The sequence below is a fragment of the Zingiber officinale genome, chromosome 7A, assembly GCF_018446385.1.
Source record: "Zingiber officinale cultivar Zhangliang chromosome 7A, Zo_v1.1, whole genome shotgun sequence".
Taxonomy (NCBI): domain Eukaryota; kingdom Viridiplantae; phylum Streptophyta; class Magnoliopsida; order Zingiberales; family Zingiberaceae; genus Zingiber; species Zingiber officinale.
In genome coordinates, this window is record NC_055998.1 from 56,048,427 (window position 1) to 56,062,915 (window position 14,489).

A 14,489-nucleotide genomic window follows, 5' to 3' on the forward strand; every position below is an offset into this window, starting at 1 on the left:
AGTTTTAATTGGTGTTTAAAATTTTATTTGCTTGGAAGTTTATTGTTGTAGCCGACCATTGAAATTTGAAAAAAAAAATTGTTTTAATTAAATAAATTTTCCTTTTCATTGGCAAAAGAATTAAGGAAGTTTTTATTAAATTTTCCTTATTTGCCAAGACCAAGGATTATAAAAGAGGGGGTAGAGGAGGCTTCAAGGTGAACGACTCTATTCTATTTTTCTTCCTCTTTTCTTCCTTGGGTGTGGCCGGCCCTTTGTTTTCTCTCCTCTCCTTTGTGTGGCCGAAACTTTCTCATGGTGGAGATAGCTTTGGTGGCCGGATCTAAGAGGGAGAAGAAGGAGAGAAAAGAAGCCTCTTTTATAGCATCCCTTGGAGCATGGTGGTGGTGGCTGAACCTCTTCATCCTAGAAGAAGTTTTGATGGCCGAAATTTGCAAGGAAGAAGAAGGTGCTTGGTGGTTCTCATCTCAGAAGATCGTTGCCCACACAACATCCGAGGATAGAAGAGGAATACGGTAGAAGATCAAGAGGTCTTTCTAAAAGGTATAACTAGTAATTTTTCTTTCCGCATCATACTAGTTATTTTTGGAAATAATACCAAATACAAGAGGCTTACGATTCTAGTATTTCGAATATGTTTTTCGATGATGTGTTCTTTTGTTTTATTTTTTCTTATGATTTGATTGTTCTTTTCGGTTAACCTAAAGTTATTTTAGGAAATTAAATATTAGCTTTCCATAAAAGGTTTTGTCTAGTCGGTGGTGGTTGCTCCCATATCCAAGAAGGCCATGTGCCTCGCCACGTCAGTACTGGGAACCAATTATGGAAATTAATATTTAATGGAATTAATAACTTAAGGTGATTTGGGTCGAACGTGTTAAGTTCCGCAGGAGATCCAAGTCAAAACCTAAAAGAACAAATAGATTAAGTTTTGGATCAAACGAGTTAAGTTCCGCAGGCGATCCAAAATTTAATTTAAAAGAACACATGGTAGCTAGGAAAAGGTTTAGACCTTTGTACAAAATTTTTGTACAGTGGAGCCTCTAGGTTTTTCGAGTAGCAACCAACATTCCGCTCGGATTATTTATAGACGCCGGCTCGTCTCTCGATATTTAACGTCGGAGCTCGACGGTCTTCCGCTCGGAGGGTTTATAGACGCCGGCTCGTCTCTCGATATTTAACGTCGGAGCTCGACCGCCTTCCGCTCGGATGATTTATAGACGCCGGCTCGTCTCTCGATATTTAACGTCGGAGCTCGACGGTCTTCCGCTCGGATGACCGGAGAAGGACGGACCGAGCGGCCGACCGGAGAAGGATGGGCTGACCTCCCGGCCGGTAGACCGATGAATAACCGAGGGCAAAAGGTGCCCTGACAGGAATCAAAGTTCCGGCGCTCGACTGAACAGTAACAATGGGCCGAGCGGAAGTCTTGGCCGAAGACACAAGGTAGCATACTGCTAGCAGTCCCTACATGACACCTTACCGAAGATCTCCCCAGCATACCGATGCAAACGGAAGGCCGGACGGGATGTGAGTGCCGTCCGGCCGGGCGTAAAATGAGGGCCAGCCGAACGGGACGCCCCGTCCAGCTGACCGGACGGACACCCCGGCATGGGGTAGGGAGAGAAGGACAAGGAACATCTTATGACAGCCGTCTAGTCCTATGACTAGGCCATACTCTTAGTCTGGTGATGAGGTGTTCTGCTGTCCCATCGAAGACGTGCCGAGACTGTAGCAGTATGATGTCAGGTAAGCTTTCTGACAAACACATACCGAGGTATGGGCTAAGGACACGTGTTTGCCTCGGTAGGTGTGCGCGAGCTCTTTCACCACTCTATATAAGGAGCCTTATACTTCGCCAGAGATATGCATTCTACGATTCTTGAAGCCACTTTCTGGTTGAGCTTTGCCTGACTTGAGCGTCGGAGGGTCGTCGCCGGGAACCCCTTCCCGGTCCGACTTCTGTGCAGGTTCACCAGAGGTCCGTGCGGACAGTCAGGAGATCTACGTCAGCCGTTTGGAGAAGCGCCACGTGCCCAGCGTCCATTGATTCAGCCTTCGGACAGGATCATCGGGCAACACTTACAATCTCGTGAAAATGTTACAACTGTAAGTACAATTAAAAGCAACTTAGATTTACCAACGACAATAGAAAAATTGAAGATTCTGAGCTCCGGGTCGTCGGTGTCAAGTCGTAGCTTTGTCGGAACATTTCTAGAGCAGCTTGTTGCACAAGAGTAGCTTGAGAATTGATAATCTAACTTGCTGCTCGAGAGCTCCTTTTATGCACTGCTGGAGGCGCCTCCAACACCATCCAAGGCGCCTCCAACAAGCCGAGTCAGCCACGTGGACCAAAATGGACTTGGTCGCAACTCATCCACTTGAAGGCGCCTTCAAGCCAATCCAAGGTGCCTCCAATCTCTGGTCCAAGGCGCCTCCAGCTCCATCCAAGGCGCCTCCGGTGCTGCTTAGTGGCCAGCTCACGTTTTGCACCCGAGGCGCCTCCAAGCTCCATGAAGGCGCCTCGGACACTGTTCATCCAAGGCATAGCTTATTCCTTTTGTACTTGCAAGACATGTTAGTCTCAAAACAACAACATACCCTGCAAGATAATGTTAGCACATAAATAGAAGTATGAATATAGAGTGTGACCGTCATCGGCCTGTCTGGGTCTGACTTCGGATCTCCGACTGGAAATCCTAGGTCGACCCGACGCCTACTGTTCCCTCTAAGGGGAATGCGTCCTCACCTACTCCCCTCAATAGAGATTACCTGGTGCCAGTCCGGTCCTCCAGACCGACTGGACTTTCTGCCTAGGGTTATCACCCCCTAGGACCTAGAGTTACCGCCCCCTAGGGTTTTTCTCCACCTAGGGTTGCCACCCCTTAGGACCTAAGGTTCCCCCCCCCCCCCCCCCCCCTTAGGATTTTCCTCCACCTAAGGTTACCACCCCCTAGGATCTAAGGTTGCCGCCCCTTAGGATTTTTCTCCACCTAGGGTTACCGCCCCCTATGACCTAGGGTTACCACCCCTTAGGGTTTTCACCTTGCCTAACTGCACTTAGGACTTTCCTGCAATCTCCATCAAACATGTTAGATAACAAGGAATCTTAACTTTGAATCCCTTTGCCATTATCAAAACCTTAGTTCGATCGTCGGATGCTTCCCGCACCAACAAAGAATACTGAGGTACTTAAGGTATACTCATGGATATAGACTACACTATATGAGATATCCAGCTGTCATCGAAGGATACAATGATGTGAGTTAGATATCTGATATAAAAGACTATAAGTCTACGAGTGAATATGTATTCACTCTGAAAGGTACAACCATTTCCTAGAAATCTTCTAAGCAAATAGTAATAACTAGATCTATGATGGAATTTGAGTTTATAGCTCTTGACAAATGTAGTGAAGAGGTTGAATGACTACGACAATTCTTAGAAGATATTCTAAGATGGCTAAAACTGGTGCCGATAATTTGCATACATTACGATAATTTATCAGTAATTGGTCGGGCACAGAGCTATCTGTATAATGGTAAGTCTAGACATATACGTCATAGACATAATGATATTAGACAACTACTCTCAATGGGAATTACTATTAACAATGTGAAGTCAAAGAATAATTTAGTAGATTCGTTAACCAAATAATTAAATAAAGGGTTAGTTGCAAGCTCATCGCGGGGGATGGGCTTGATGCCGATGGGAAATATTAGTGCAAATGAAACCCAACCTATGCAGACTGAAGATCCCAAGAACTATATTCAAAGGGATAACATAATTATACCGATAAAATTGCTCACTATGGGAGAATGACCCAATGGATCAGTGAAGGATGGAGATTGAGCACATGACTTTTAATGATCCATGAAGAGTAATGTGGAATAGTCATAAGAAATCACCTATGTGAGAAAGAAGTGGGCCGCTTCAAAGAGAATTGGAGGTACAATTCTTAGAACTTCTCACATATCCAGGCGTGTTCATGGCCAATAATAAATACACTCATGAGAATTGAGTTGTATCAAGGAGAGTCTTGGACGAGATATGTCAATGCTTACACAGACGGCAGAACAGTTTAAGGACATCGTATCTATTGTCATCCAATAAACAAACATATCTTCATAAGAAAAGGTTCAAAGAGCAAAACCTACCCATCCTATATTAGACTCAACTATTAAATGCTATCACATACCCTATTTGCATTTATATCTGTGATTGTTGGATATAAGTGAATGGAGAAGAGGTGGAAGATGAGGAAAGAAGCTCCATTATGAATGAGATTTTAGTCCCACATTGGGAGTTTCAAGGCACATTGGTTAGTTTATATTGATTGGCATGCATTGATGATGTAAACAAATGCATGAGGAGAGACTCTCTCTCATGCGTGGGTGCGTCCGGGGGGGGGGGGGTGCAAATCTAGGGCCTAGCTTATACTAAACCAAGTTGACTCATGTGCGAGCATGACTTACGTGTGCCGAATGCTAGACCGGTCGGGGTATTTGCCCAAGTGAAACAACCAACATTTTTCTACATAGATTTTTTTATTTTTTGCTCAAGAAGGTAGTGAGAAAAAGCTACTTGGCCGAATCAAAGAGTATAACCCGTGCTAGTCTTACAGAATTAATGATGTTTGAATGCATCAATTCAACGACTAGGAAAATTCTAATGCGTTCATAATTGTACCTATAGAGATAATCACTAGTTGTGATCCAATTACAAATTCTCTCATGCTATGAATTGTATTCTACAAATTCAATAAATGAGTTTAAGACTATTCAAACATATAATATGCATTCAAATAGTGAATTTATATTTATCAAATAAATAGTAAAATCATAAGACGATTGCTTTAGGACATTCTTCAAAATCTAACACTCCCACTTGACCTAATGTCAATCGCCACAGTATCCAAAACCATAAGCATGGATGCAACTCTCAAACTTACTTTATGGTAGAGCCTTTGTCAAAGGATCCACCAGGTTCCTTTATATGAAATTTTCGAGAATAGTATTCCTTTCCTACTAATGATCTCCCTAATCAAATGATAGAGGCAAAGCATGTCTTTGGATCGTTGATGAGACCTAGATTCCTTTTCTTGTGTAATGGCTCCAGTGTTGTCGCTGTAAACAGGTACTTCTTCAACAGTGGATGAAACTACACCAGGTTCGATAATAAACTTCTTAATCCAAGCTGCTTCCTTTGCTACTTCCGAAGCTGTAATGTATTCCGCCTCACAAGTAAAATTTGTAATAATATCTTACTTGGAACTCTTCCAATGGATTGTGCCTCCATTTAATATGAATACGAATCTAGACTAGGACTTGGAGTTATCCCTGTCCGTCTAAAAATTGGCATCTGTATACCCGCGTATGATCATTTCGCCATCTCCATATACCAAGAATATATCTTTAGTTCTTCTCAAGTACTTAAGGATTATCTTAATAGCCACCTACTAATCCATTCCTAGATTTGAAAAGTATTTGCTCATAACATTCAGAGCATACGATACATCTGGTCTTGTACATAATATAACTATATAATAGATCCTATTACGGACACATAAGGTATCTTATCCATGCAAATCCTCTCGTCTTTTGTGTGTGGGCACATAGACTTTGAAAAATGAATTCCATGCCTCATAGGTATGAAACCTTTTTTGAATTTAGACATGCTAAACCATTTTACCACTTTGTCTATATATGTCAACTGTGAAAGACCAAGCAACCTTTTCGATCTATCTCTATAGATCTTCATCCCTAGAATGTAAGTTGCTTCTTCTATGTTTTTCATGGAGGATGTCATGGATAACCAAATTTTAACTGACTATAGAACTGGCACATCATTTCCTATAAGTAATATATCATCAACTTATAATATTAGGAATACAACTATACTTCCACTAACCTTTTGATACACACAAGGTTAATCTGGATTTTGTGAGAAATCAAACTCTTAAATTGCCTCATCAAAATAAATATTCCAACTCCTGGATGTTTGCTTTAGTCCATAAATAACCGTTGAAGCTTGCATGCTTTATTCTTGTTAACAGATGTTATACCTTCGGATTGTATTATATACACGTCCTCGAGCAGGCTTCTATTAAGGAAAGTTGTTTTCACATCCATTTGTCATATCCTATAATCATGATGAGCTGATATGGCTAAGAGTATTCGAATGCATTTAAGCATGGTTATAGGTAAAAAGGTTTCGTTATGGTCCATGCCTTGCCTTTGACGATAGTCTTTCGCCACCAACCTTGTCTTGTAGGTAATTACATTACCATCCATGTCAGTTTTTTTTCTTGAAACCCCACTTGCACCCTATAGGTGTAATGCCTTCTGATGGGTCTACCAAATTCTAAACTTGGTTTTCATACATGGAATCCATTTCTGACTTAATTGTTGTAAGCCACTTGTCCTTCTCTAAACTATTCAGAGCTTCTTCGTAATTAGTAGGTTTTTTTATCCTCAATGAGTAACATGTCATTCGATTCTCTTGCAAGAGATCTGTAATGACCCACCTTCTACTAACTAAGATGTAAGGCCAAGGGTTACATTATGGTAACTATTCTGGTGCGAAAAAAGACTGAACTAATTAAAACTCTCTGCAATTTACGATGAAATCTGAAATTTATATTCGGGATACATTCTTGAAGTTATATATATATGTTAAAGAAGGGAGCTGAACTTCCTATTTGATCAAAAACTGAAGTTAGACACTTCTGGCTGAAATCAGACATTCCAATCGATCGACTAATCGATTGGAGTTGGCTGATCGATCCACTGATCGATTCGACGTGCTACTGTGCATGGAGTTAAGTTTGGATCGATCAGCTAATCGATCCAGCCTGGCCAATTGATACGGAGATCGATTCAGAAGCTCTCTGTTCGCGGAGTTTAAATTCCCGATCGATCGGCTGATCGATCCACGGCCGATCGATCAGCTGATCGACTCATCAGCTCTCTGTACGCGGCAAATCGCTTCCCAATCGATCGGCTGATCGATTGAGGGCTCCTCAATCGATCAGCTGATCGATTCCATAGTGTTCTGTACGTGGGGACTTCATCCAATCAATCGACTGATCGATTGAGGACTGCTCAATCGATCGGCTGATCGATTGGGTTTCTGATTTCTGCAGAAATCAGACCTGACCTCGTACAGAACTTCAGAAGCACAACTACAAACACAACACCACTACTGGGCATGCCATTACTCATAGCTAGCTATCTACTATCATGACAAATAACAGTCTAAGCATAACTTGGTGCATACTTTCATGAATCAAGACACTTAAACATCTAAGAGTGCAGAAAAGTAATATTATAAGAGTACTAAGTTCTTAATTTGCTAGTTCTCCCCCAAAGATCTTCATTCCAAGTTCCTGCTCACACACATCTTCATCGCATTGTCTCCAGCCTCCGTTATTCCATCTTTCCTTTACCCTTATCTGCAGTATAAGGAAAATACAACTATAAGCTTGGGAGCTTAGTAAGAAACCATCTACCTCACAAAAACATGCATTTGTAGAAATCATGCTTTTTAAAAGATGCTATGCTGATATGGAAGCTGAGATTCATACTAGAAATGCTAAAACATGGCATATGAGCATGTAACTCATGGCAATCAAGAACTAAACATAAAGCTATCTTCTATGTCTATAGAAAACTGAACTGAAGCTAAGTTGAATTCACTTATCTATTTGTGAAGTTTAAAAACTATTTTCATAAATAGGTAAAAATACTAAACATGCTGCTGATGGGCCCGGCAACTATATTTGCTGTGCGCGCATCCCTAACTAGGCCCGAGGTAGCAAGTCCCGAATCTAGTAGGGTTACTAGGTTATCTAAACCTAGGGACGACTATGGGAGCCCAACCCAAGGACATCTGAAGTCCAGTATAGTGCCACTGATAAAGTAAAATACTGTTTATAACTGATTTATCATATCTTGCTTTTTACTAGGTTATCTGAACCCAGAGCTAGGTTATTTGAACCTAGAGGTGACTGTGGGAACCCACCCATTGGACCGTAGTCCCATGTAACTGAAGCAAGGCTATGTATACTATTAAAAATGCATCTAGTGCATTTAACTGAGCTATTAAAATGCCTATTGTAACCTTTAACTATACTAGGCATTTTATCGAGCACTTGGTGTGCTCTAATTCTACATCTAGCTAAACTAAGACCATAAAAGTGAACTAAAACCATAAAAGTATGTGAATAGCTACTTATACTGCAAGTGAGGGGTTACTTACCTCCTGTGCTAAATATTCTTACAATCCGATCGTTAGATTTCCGAAGAAAATGATCGTTTCGGCGATCCTCTTGCATCTACGCTTGCTTCTCGCAGAGGGGAGCGTCCTTGTGCCGGAGTCGTCGCCGGAAAGTGCTCCTACGACCCTAGGGTGGAACCCTAGGTTTTCCTTGGCCTTGGGCACTGAGAGGGTGCGGGAGAGAGAGAGATCGGCGGGTGAGGGTGCGGGAAGAGTTGTCGTTTAGAAAATAATAACTCCTCTCTTAATTCCCTATTTATATTAAGTAATTATTACCACCGAACTAAATCTTAAATAGAATTGTTCTCCTCTTCTTTCAGCACACCTCTGCTGGGGCCCCTTGGTTACTAAAGTCATCTATAAGTCGTAGGGTTCGCTAGGTCTCAGGTTCAATTCCCGCTTAAGCTGTTTTACGTCCTTATTTATTTTTGCTACTTCGGCTATTCTAAAAATTCCATAAAAATATCCTAAAATTCCAGAAAAATAATAGAATATTTCTAAAATTAATTTGAGAATTTTTCGGGCATTATAATCCCCCATACCTTATAAAAAGTTCATCCTCGAACTTAGAATAACTCTGGGTACTTCTGTCTCATACTAGCTTCTATCTCCCAAGTTGCCTCTTCTGTTGTGTGATTTTGTCAAATAACTTTTACTAATGGTACTTCCTTGTTCCATAATTTCTTAACTGCTCGGTCTATTATCTGAATAGGCCGACTGTCATAGCTGAGATCTTCGCGGACTTGTACCGACTAGGGCTCGAACACTTGGGTGGCATCTGGGATATGCTTCTTCAGCATAGAGACATGGAATACATTATGAATAGCTGACATCTCCTGGGGTAGCTCTAGCTCATATGCTACCTTGCCAATTCTTCTAGTGACAAGGTATGGTCCCACATATCTGGGACTTAATTTGCCCTTCTTCCCAAAACGCATTACTCCCTTCATAGGAGCTACTCTGAGGAACACTATATCCCCAACTGAAAACTCTAAGAGTCGGTGCCGTGTATCAACATAGCTTTTCTGGCGGTCTGAGCTGTCTCTATCCTCTGGCGGATCTGCTGTATAGCTGCTGTGGTATCTGCCACTAGATCTGTCTGAAGTTCTAGCTCTTTCTGTTCACCACTCTCATACCAGCAGATTGGAGATCTACACCTCCGTCCATAGAGAGCCTCGTAGGGTGCCATACCGATGGTGGCCTGATAGCTATTGTTGTATGCAAATTCTGCTAAACACAGATATTTGCACCAACTTCCCTTGAAGTCTAGGGCACATGCTCGGAGCATATCTTCGAGTACTTGATTTACTCGCTCCGTCTGACCATCCGTCTGAGGATGGAAAGCTGTACTAAACTTTAACTTAGTGCCCAATGCTGACTGTACACACTCCCAGAAGTGTGATGTGAGTCTACTATCTCTGTCTGAAATGATGGTTCGTGGCACTCCATGCAGTCTGACAATCTCCCTGAGATACAACTGAGCTAGCTGCTCCATGGAGTAGGATATCCTGATAGCTAAGAAGTGGGTTGATTTAGTCAATCTGTCGACTATTACCCAGATGACATCAAAACCATTCGTGGTTCTGGGTAGTCCCACTATGAAATCCATGGAGATATCCTCCCACTTCCATTCTGGGATCTGAATAGGCTGCAGAACTCCTCCTGCTCTCTGGTGTTCTGCTTTGACCCTCTGACAGGTTAGACAGGTTCTAACATACCTAGTAATGTCTCTTTTCATCCCAGGCCATCGAAAATGTTTCTTTAGGTCTTGGTACATTTTGGTGGAACCAGGATGCATCGCATAAGGAATCCTGTAAGCCTCATCTAGGATCTTCCTACGTAGTTCCTCCTGATCCGGAACACATAGTCTGTCACCAAAATGCAATACCCCACTATCAGATACTCTGAACTCTCCACTTTCTGATTCTGTTAACCCTTGCTTGATTCTCTGAATTTCAAGGTCCTGACCCTGAGCTGTCTGGATGTCACCAAGCAGGGTAGATGCTAATGTCATAGTAGAGAGTTGCCCACTATTAGTTCGAGACTGAAATCTGTAATCTCCTTTTGTAGGGGCGGTGACATGGCTGATAGGGATAATAAGATAGCACTGGACTTTCTGCTAAGTGCGTCTGCCACCTTATTGGCCTTTCCTGGGTGGTAGAGGATGTCTATGTCATAGTCTTTAACTAGCTCGAGCCATCTGCGCGGTCTCATATTCAGATCCTTCTGAGTGAAGAAGTACTTCAGACTCTGATGATCTGTATACACTCTGCACTGAGCTCCATACAAGTAATGTCTCCAAATTTTGAGGGCGAACACAACTGCTGCAAGCTCAAGGTCATGAGTAGGGTAGTTCCTCTCATAGTCCTTGAGTTGTCTGGAGGCATAGGCGATCACCTTACCTTCTTGTATCAGTACTGCTCCTAACCCCAATTTAGAGGCATCGCTGTAGATATCAAAGCTGTCTGTATTTTCTGGCAGAGTCAGAATGGGTGCACTGGTCAATCTTCTTTTGAGCTCCTTGAAACTGTTCTCGCAATCCTCTGTCCACTGAAATTTTCTGTTCTTCCTGGTGAGAGCTGTCAGTGGGGAGGCTATCCTGGAGAAATCCTCTACAAATTTTCTGTAATAGCCTGCTAGTCCCAAAAAACTTCTGATTCACAGGCATTTTTAGGTCTCTTCTAGTTACTCACAGCTTCTATCTTACTGGGGTCTACCATGATACCATCCTTGGAGATTATGTAACCCAGAAAGGATACTTTATCGAGCCAGAATTTGCATTTCGTGAACTTGGCGTATAGCTGGTTTTGCTGAAGGGTTTACAGTACTATCTTCAGGTGTTCTACGTGTTCTTCCTGAGTTTTGGAATAAATAAGAATGTCATCGATGAACACAACAACAAACTTATCTAAGTATTCTCTAAATACTCGGTTCATGAGGTCCATGAAAGTAGCTGGAGCATTCGTCACGCCAAAGGGCATGACTACGAACTCATAATGTCCGTATCTGGTCCTGAAAGCCGTTTTGGGTATATCACCTTCCTTAACTCTAACCTGGTGATATCCCGATCTGAGATCTATTTTTGAGAACACTGCTGCTCCCTTTAGCTGGTCGAAAAGGTCATCTATTCTGGGGAGAGGATACCTGTTCTTAATCGTGACTTGGTTTAATGCTCGGTAGTCTATACACAGGCGCATGCTCCCATCCTTCTTCTTCATGAGTAATACAGGCGCTCCCCATGGTGAGTGACTAGAGCGTATGAAGCCCTTGTCGAGTAGCTCCTGTAGTTGCTCCTGAAGTTCCTTTAGTTCTGTTTGAGCCATGCGGTAGGGTGCTTTGGAGATGGGATTTGTACCGGGGACGAGTTCTATCTCAAATTCAATCTCCCTGTCTGGTGCTAGACCTGGTAACTCTTCAGGGAAAACTGCTAGGTAGTCACATACAACTCGGACCTCTTCTAGCTTTTGGTCCTTGTCTTGACTGGTATTGACTACATGTGTTAGGAACCTCGTACATCCTGAATCCAATAGTTTCTATGTTTTCAAAGCTGAGAGAAACTTCTTAGCCTTTCTCTTTGGTTCTCCGATGTACCCAAACTGTACTCCTGCTTCAGGTTAGAATATAACTTTCTGTTTACGGCACTCTATGGAGGCGTCGTACTTGATCAGAAAGTCCATTCCCAAGATGATGTCGTAGTCCGTCATATCTAGCACTATCAGATTACCAAAAAGCTCTCTGTCTGCTATAATGACTGGCACTGCTCGGAACCAGTGCGTGGATGCCATAATTTCTCCTGAAGGTAGTGTCGTCAAAAACTGACCACTGAGTACCTCTGGAGATATTGCTAACTTTCCGGCAAATGCCCTGGATATATAAGAATGGGTTGCCCCAGTATCGAATAAGACAGTTGCACTTTGCTGTAAAATACTGATCTGACCTGTAACAACTGTCGAGGTATTCGTTACGTCCTCTCTGGTGAGTGAGTAGATCCTCGCATTCGTCGTGGCTGAGGGGGCTTCTAGTCTGCCATGACTGATGTGTGGTCCATCTATAGCAGCCTGCATCTGATGTAACTGTGCTGGGTTACCTCCGTACTGGATCGGCTGCGGTGGAGGGAAACTGGTCTTGTTTGGACATTGTTTAGCCATATCCCCTTCCTAGCCACATTCAAAGCATCCTTGCGTGCCCTTGTGGTAAACTCCGGGGTGAAATTTCCCACAAGTAGCGCACTTGGGATAACTAGGCTGTTTGCTAGATGGTCCTCCTTTTGGGTAACTCCCTGGCTTTCGTTTGTTACTGGAGTTCCCTTTCCAGTTAGAGTTGTGGCCCTGATGTTTCTGAGTACCTGAGCCTCCTTGGCCTTTAGACTCTGAGAAGGCTTGCTTCTGCTACTTGATGCTCTTCTGGAGTGCTCAGTGGTCAGAGCATTGCTTACTAGTTCTTCTGTAGTTTGCGGCCTATGAACGCCGCTGGCCACATTCATTGCTATATCTGGCCTTAACATCTTGAGCATCAACCGGACTCGTTCTCTTTCAGTGCTGACTAGTTCAGGGTATAGACGAGTCAATCTGTTGAATTTCTTCACAGCCTCCTTAACTGAAAGATTGCCCTGACGAAATTCAGTGAACTCGTCATAGTGGCGGTTTGTGACCCGCATGTGAAATAACTCTTCAAAGAATTCTCTCTCGAAGTCGACCCATGTCATCTGGTTCACTGGGCGCTTCGCTTTAATTCTCTCCCACCACATACGTGCGTCTCCTGTCAGGCAAAATGAGGCGCATTTCACCTTTTCAAACTCTGGCCAGTCCAGAAGCTCCATTGATAACCATGATTTTACTATACTATTCTCATTCATATAATCATGGTTTGATGTAGTTTTCATATATAGAGCCCATATTTACATTACATTTTTATACATTGTATCAATCTTGGACTTAATTGCAAATTAGCCTATTTTCATGGTATTTTGGTGCTAATATTTGTTTATTATTTTGTAGGCATCAAATGGGTCATGCACCCGATCAGATTGGACCACACTTGGGCTCAAATCTAGGGCAAAATGAGGCGATCAAGACCTAGATCGATTTGGATCGTTCGTTGAAGATTAGAGAGATCTGGGCCATCCGTCAAGCATATAGTCCATCCGACCTAATGAGGAGTAGATCTGGACCGTAGATGAAGATCAGTACTATTGGATCAGATTTTAGGTTATTTCCCACCGTTGATCAAGCTCCGATGATTCTCAGCCGTCGGATTAAATTTGAAAGGGATATAAAAACCTCGCGAGAAGCTACAGTGCTCGGGCTCGGTCGCGATTTTCGTCTACAGTTCTTCATCTTCTCTGTCGCAGCGCCAAGTTCCCATTCCTCAATTCCAGATCCAGATGCCAGCGATCTTCACCGGCGGCAATCTATGAGCTGACGGCGATCATTGTCCGAGGTCACAAAAGTGGCAGGGGTGTTCTCCAGTCCGCGCAGTTGATGTTCTACCCATTTTCGCGATCCGGATGCAGGGGCATTCTCTGATCCGCGATTTCCATCATCACCGGAGCTAGAAGGGCGTTCTCTGAGGCTCCGACGACACTTCCATTTCTTCATTCCATCAGCAACTCCAGAATCGATCTGATCAGTCGATTGGTGTCGTAAATTCCAGAACACAGCGCTGTTTCCTTGTGCATTGTAAACTCCAGCTGATTGTGAGCTGTATGGGCGTTCTCTGAGGCTATGAACGATCGGTTAGATTAGTTGGAAGTTCGAGATCTGTTGTTGATTGCCACATGGGCGTTCTCTGAGGCAATTCTGTTGACAGCAGGATGAAGAAGGCTTGCGGCGAGATTTTGGTTTGTGGAATGCCATAGATTAGGTTTTCTTCATTAGTTGTCTTTGAATTGTCTCAAACTTGCTCAGATCTTTAGATCTGATTTCCTTTCCCTTGCAATTTCATTGTTGTTTCAGTTTTGTTACAATCCTACTTCTGTTTTCTTCATTGAAATTCTGATTTTGTAGTTGAGTTAACTGCTAACTAGTATATGGTTATTTAATCAGCAATTTCTTGCTCAATTGAATTGATCTTGTGATTGTAATCTTGCTTGAATGCTGGATGTTTAATTTGAGCTCTTAAGATTAATTGTAGCTGTGATTGAGTTTAATTGGTGAATGGTTAATTGGAGATTATTGGTTGTGTACCTCTGTTCGATGTTATTATGATTGAGT